This window comes from Lolium rigidum, chromosome 7 (genome assembly GCF_022539505.1).
Source record: "Lolium rigidum isolate FL_2022 chromosome 7, APGP_CSIRO_Lrig_0.1, whole genome shotgun sequence".
In the NCBI taxonomy this organism is placed as follows: Eukaryota; Viridiplantae; Streptophyta; class Magnoliopsida; order Poales; family Poaceae; genus Lolium; species Lolium rigidum.
The window spans coordinates 109,539,314-109,545,313 of NC_061514.1; positions in this window are offsets into that span (position 1 = coordinate 109,539,314).

Here is a 6,000-nt window from a genome sequence, read left to right on the forward strand (position 1 = left end):
TGGAGAGTAATAATTTTATGCATGTAGCTCATGATAAGAATGTTTCATGTGATAATTATATTGTTGAGTTTGTTCATGATGCTACTGAAAATCTTTATGAGAGAGGACAATATGGTTGTAGGGATTTTCATGTTACTAAAACACCTCTCTTTTTGCTGAAAATCTTGAAGTTGTGCTTGTCTTGTTTTCCTATGCTTGTTGTATTATGCTTACATGACTTGTTTATTTACAAGATTCCTTTTCATAGGAAGTGGGTTAGACTTAAAAGTGTTTCTTATTTGCTTTTGATGCTCTCTTTTGCTTCAACTCTTATTTCTTGCGAGAGCATCATTAAAATTAATGAGCCCATCTTAATGGCTATAAAGAAAGCACTTCTTGGGAGATAACCCATGTTTTTTTATTTTGCTACTGTTTTGTTGTGCCTTGGAAGTTGTTACTATTGTAGCAACCTCTCCTTATCATGTTTATTTCGTTTTTGTCCCAAGTAAAGTCTTTGATAGAAAGTTGATACTAGATTTGGATTTCTGCGCAGGAATAGATTTTTAGTTGTCACGGTTATAAGTTGTTCTCTCTGTAGGAACATCGTAAAATCTTGAAAAAATTCGTGAGTAATCCTCAGATATGTACGCAACTTTCATTCAATTTGAGCTTCTTCATCTGAGCATGTTAAGTGCCTCGAAAAAATTCATCTTTACGGACTGTTCTGTTTTGACAGATTCTGCCTTTTATTTCGCATTACCTCTTTTACTGTGTTTGAGTGGATTTCTTTACTCCATTAAATTTCAGTAGCCTTGGGTAATGTCCAGAAGTGTTGGGAATGATTGTTTCCTTGCTGAACATGTGAATTTTTGATTATACACTAACCCTCTAATGAGATTGTTTTGAGTCTGGTGTGAAGGAAGTTTTCAAGGATCAAGAGAGGAGGATGATATAATATGATCAAGAAGAGTGAAAAGTCTAAGCTTGGGGATGCCCCCGTGGTTCATCCCTGCATATTTCGAGAAGACTTAAGCATCTAAGCTTGGGGATGCCCAAGACATCCCCTTCTTCATCAGTAACTTATCAGGTCACCTCTAGTGAAACTATATTTTAATTCAGTCACGTCTTATGTGCTTTACTTGGAGCGTCTGTGTGCTTTTATTTTCGTTTTGTTATCTTAGTTCTCTGAATAAATTGGATCATATCTATCTTGTTTGGGAGAGAGACACGCTCCGCTTTTTCATTTGAATACTCCTATTCTTCACTTATATTTGTTGAGTATTCGGCTTTCAGACCGTGTAGCTTCTAGCTCTTGGTTTTCATGTATCTCTTGTTCGTAGCTATTAGTTATTTTATAGAAAGTACTCTCTTACTTCACTTATATTTGTTTTGAGAGTTTCTTGCTATTTGGTTGGAAACAGAAAATGCTTCATGTGGTAGTTGGTATATTGTCTTGAATAATTTGATGCTTGGCAATTGTTTTGATCTCTCAAAGTAGATCATGTTTAAGCTCTTGCATCATGTAGTTTAAACCTATTAGTGGAGAACTACCGTAGAGCTTGTTAAAATTTGGTTTGCAAGATTGGTCTCTCTAAGGTCTAGATATTTTCTGGTAAAAGTGTTTGAGCAACAAGGAAGACAGTGTAGAGTCTTATAATGCTTGCAATATGTTCTTATGTAAGTTTTGTTGTACCGGTTTTTACTTGTGTTTGCTTCAAACAACCTTGCTAGCCAAAGCCTTGTACTGAGAGGGAATGCTTCTTGTGCATCCAAAACCTTGAGCCAAAACCTATGCCATTTGTGTCCACCATAACTACCTACTATGTGGTATTTTTCTCGCCATTCCAAGTAAATACTTCATGTGCTACCTTTAAACAATTCAAAACTTTATTACTCCTTATTTGTGTCAATGTTTTATAGCTCATGAGGAAGTATGTGGTGTTTTATCTTTCAATCTTGTTGGGCAGACTTTCACCAATGGACTAGTGGCACATCCGCTTATCCAATAATTTTGCAAAAAGAGCTAGCAATGAGGTGCCCAGCCCCAATTAATTAACTTTCATTAATAATTCTCTTCACATGTTTTGCCCTGATTCATCAGTAAGCAACTTAATTTTGCAAATAGACATTCCTCCATGGTATGTGAAATGTTGGAAGGCACCCGAGGATTCGGTTAGCCATGGCTCGTGAAAGCAAAAGGTTGGGAGGAGTGTCATCTCTAAATAAAAGTAAAGTACATGTGTAAACAAAAGAGAAGAAGGATGATCTACCTTGCTGGTAGAGATAACGTCCTTCATGGGAGCCGCTCTTTGAAAGTCTGTTTGACGAGGGGGTTAGAGTGCCCACTACCATTTGTTGACAACAACAAACACCTCTCAAAACTTTACTTTATGCTCTCTATATGATTTCAAAACTTGAAAAGCTCTAGCACATGATTTAATCCATGCTTCCCTCTGCGAAGGGCCTTTCTTTTACGTTATGTTGAGTCAGTTTACCTACTCCTTTCTATCTTAGAAGCAAACACTTGTGTCAACTGTGTGCATTGATTCTTACATGCTTGCTTATTGCACTCATCATATTACTTTGTGTTGACAATTATCCATGAGATATACATGTTGAAAGTCGAAAGCAATTGCTGAAACTTAAATCTTCCTTTGTGTTGCTTCAAAACCTTCTACTAAGAATATATTGCTTTATGAGTTAACTCTTATGCAAGACTTGTTGATGCTTGTCTTGAAAGTACTATTCATGAAAAGTCTTTGCTATATGATTCAGTTGTTTAGTCACTATCTATTTGTAAATAAACTATAGACCATTGCTTTGAATCACTTCATTCATCTCATATGCTTTACAATAGTATTGATCAAGATTATGATGGTAGCATGTCACTTCAGAAATTATCCTTTTTATCGTTTAACTACTCTAGGGCGAGTAGGAACTAAGCTTGGGGATGCTTGATACGTCTCAAACGTATCTATAATTTCTTATGTTCCATGCTAGTTTTATGACAATACTCACATGTTTTATATACAATTTATATCATTTTTATGCATTTTCCGGTACTAACCTATTAACAAGATGCCGAAGCGCCAGCTCTCGTTTTCTCGCTGTTTTTGGTTTCAGAAATCCTACACAGGAAATATTCTCAGAATTGGACGAAACAAAAGCCCACGGTCTTATTTTCCACGGAGTTTTCCAGAACACCGAAGAGGAGACGAAGAGGGGCCACGAGGCGGCCACACCATAGGTGGGCGCGGCCCCACTCCTGGCCGCGCCGCCATATGGGGTGGGCCCCTCGAGCGTCCCCCGACTCTGCCCCTTCGCCTATATAATCCTTCCGTCGCGAAAACCCTATCACCGAGAGTCATATTCCACGAAAAGTTATACAGCCGCCGCCATTGCGAAGCCAAGTTTGGGGGACAGAAGTCTCTGTTCCGGCACGCCGCCGGGATGGGGAAGTGCCCCCAGAATCCATCTCCATCGACTCCATCGCCATCTTCATCGCCGTTGCTGTCTCCCATGATGAGGAGGGAGTAGTTCTCCTCCGAGGCTGAGGGCTCTACCGGTAGCTATGTGGTTCATCTCTCTCTCTCTCTCCCATGGTGTGATCTTTATGTGATCATGAGCTTTGTAATATAGTTGAATATGTAGATGTTACTCTTGTCTATTATGCACTCTAGAGGTTACTTTAATATGAACTCTGGAGTCACTCTCCACGGTGTGATGGTGACAGTGTGCGCATCGTGTGTGATTCCTTTATGACGTTGTGGAGCTTGTTTACTCCGGCTTGAGGTGTGCTTTTGCATCCCTACACAATGAATGGTGTTTGTTATCCAACAAGAGAGTGTTTGAGAGTAGCATTTATTTATTCAATTATGTGATCATTGTTGAGAGTGTCCACTAGTGAAAGTATGATCCCTAGGCCTTGTTTCTAAGCATTGAAACACCGTTTCCAACAAGTTCTGCTACATGTTCGCTTGCTGCCATTTTTATTTCAGATTGCAACTACTACTTATAATTATCCATATTACTTGTATTTCACTATCTCTTCGCCGAACTAGTGCACCTATACATCTGACAAGTGTATTAGGTGTGTTGGGGACACAAGAGACTTCTTGTATCTTAATTGCAGGGTTGCTTGAGAGGGATATCTTTGACCTCTACCTCCCTGAGTTCGATAAACCTTGGGTGATTCACTTAAGGGAAACTTGCTGTTGTTCTACAAACCTCTGCTCTTGGAGGCCCAACACTGTCTACAGGAATAGAAGCGTGCGTAGACATCAAAGCTCTGGAGGTACTGCACCGCCTTGGTCCGTGTCCTTGAGCCGTCCTGGAGCTGGCTATCGCGCATGTAGTAGGGATCCGCTACCGCGATGTGGGGGGGTCTCTCTCTGTTGATCTTCATCTGAAGATTCGCGTATAGGCGGACCAAGTTATAGTCGAGCCGTTTTGAGTGAAATAGATTGAAGACGTCCTCGAACCCTATGAAGAAGATATCCGCGGGGTCTTCATGGATGAAGTTCGGGTCTTTTGGCACCTTGACCGAGAACACCGGGTAATTTGGATCCTTTTCTTTAAGAAGGACGCTCTCTAGATAATTAATAGAGTGCTGCAAAGGGAGCATTGGTCCACTTGCGAGGTGTTCCATGTCCGGACACAGTATCGGTTTACCAGCTTCATGACACCGGGGCAAGCCATCCGGTGTAGGTGGTACCATGTCGTCGGCCCGGATCCTCTTAGGAGCAGGCTGGCTCGAAGATGCGCCCTTCTTGGCTCCTCTCTTCCTTGCCTTCTTCACCTGACCTACTGGGGGTGCTGGTGGTGCTGATGGTGGTGCTTCGGGTGCTGCTGGGGACGGTGCTGGTGGTGCTTCTGAGGTTGGTTGGGTTGCTGCTGGGGTTGATTTGGGTGGCTCCCCGATGATCGTCTTACGCAGCGTGTTAGGGCTGAAAACGGTAGCAGGCTTGACTTGAGCTGGATTGCCAGCCTCGGGAGGAGTGTCTTGAGAAAAACACGTGAAGACCAGGCGCTGCTTCGTGACTGTAGTGGGACGACCAAGTTGATCGCCGTGAGTGCGGAAGGCTTGTTCATCCATAGGAGGCATGTACATATCTTGGCTGCAGGGCGCCGGTGTTGACGTAGGCATCGATGTCATCATCATCATCTACATCGTTGCCATCAAGTGGCGCCATGTCCTGGACCTTAGGTGGTGACGGTTGCGATGCCGCCGCTTGGCGTACCTTACGTCTGGTCGACGGTCGTTGCGGTAGCGCTCCCAACAGCTGTTGGTGGCGTGTGGTGGTGGCGGCGATCGCCGGTTCCTTCCGGGTGGCGGCGGCGACCGCCGGTTCCTTCAGGGTAGTGGGCGCGGCGACCGCCGTTTCCTTAAGGGTGTCGTCGGCGCTGGCGATCTTGGGCCGGATGATAGGGGAGGTGGCGCCGGTGCTGTTCTTAGCACTCGGAAGACCCCTCCCAGACGAATCTGGTTCTTCGGCCATTTCATAAGCCATGAGGTGCAATCCCCAAGGGGCAAAACGTCGCCCTCGTCTATGCCCGGTGGTTGAAAGGGGGGATGACGTAGCGGTACTCCGGCACTACCAGTACCAACTTGACCTTCACCATGTTTTCCGCCAATACAGCGCCGTGCATAACGCGGGAAGTCATGACAAGACCGCTAGCAACTTCCACCAACTTGCCGCCGGGCTCCACCGTATGCACTGTTCATCCTGAGTCAGGGGCGCCATGTTGGGCATCGTGAGATGGCAGTCACGAAAGGCATATATAGTTAAAGAAGATGACGCGGAGGAGTAACTAATGAGTTTATCTTCTGGATGGCGTCGATCTCGGCTACTGTCGATACAAGGGCGGCGGTTGGGGGCGTCGATGCGACCAGTTGGAGCTGTGGCGGCGGTTGGAGCTGCGGCGTCGGGTGGAGCCCCGACGCCGGCGTCGGGTGGAGCGGCAGCGTCGGCGACACGTGGAAGTTTGAGTTGCTGCCGCTGATGCTGGGCACATGTATCG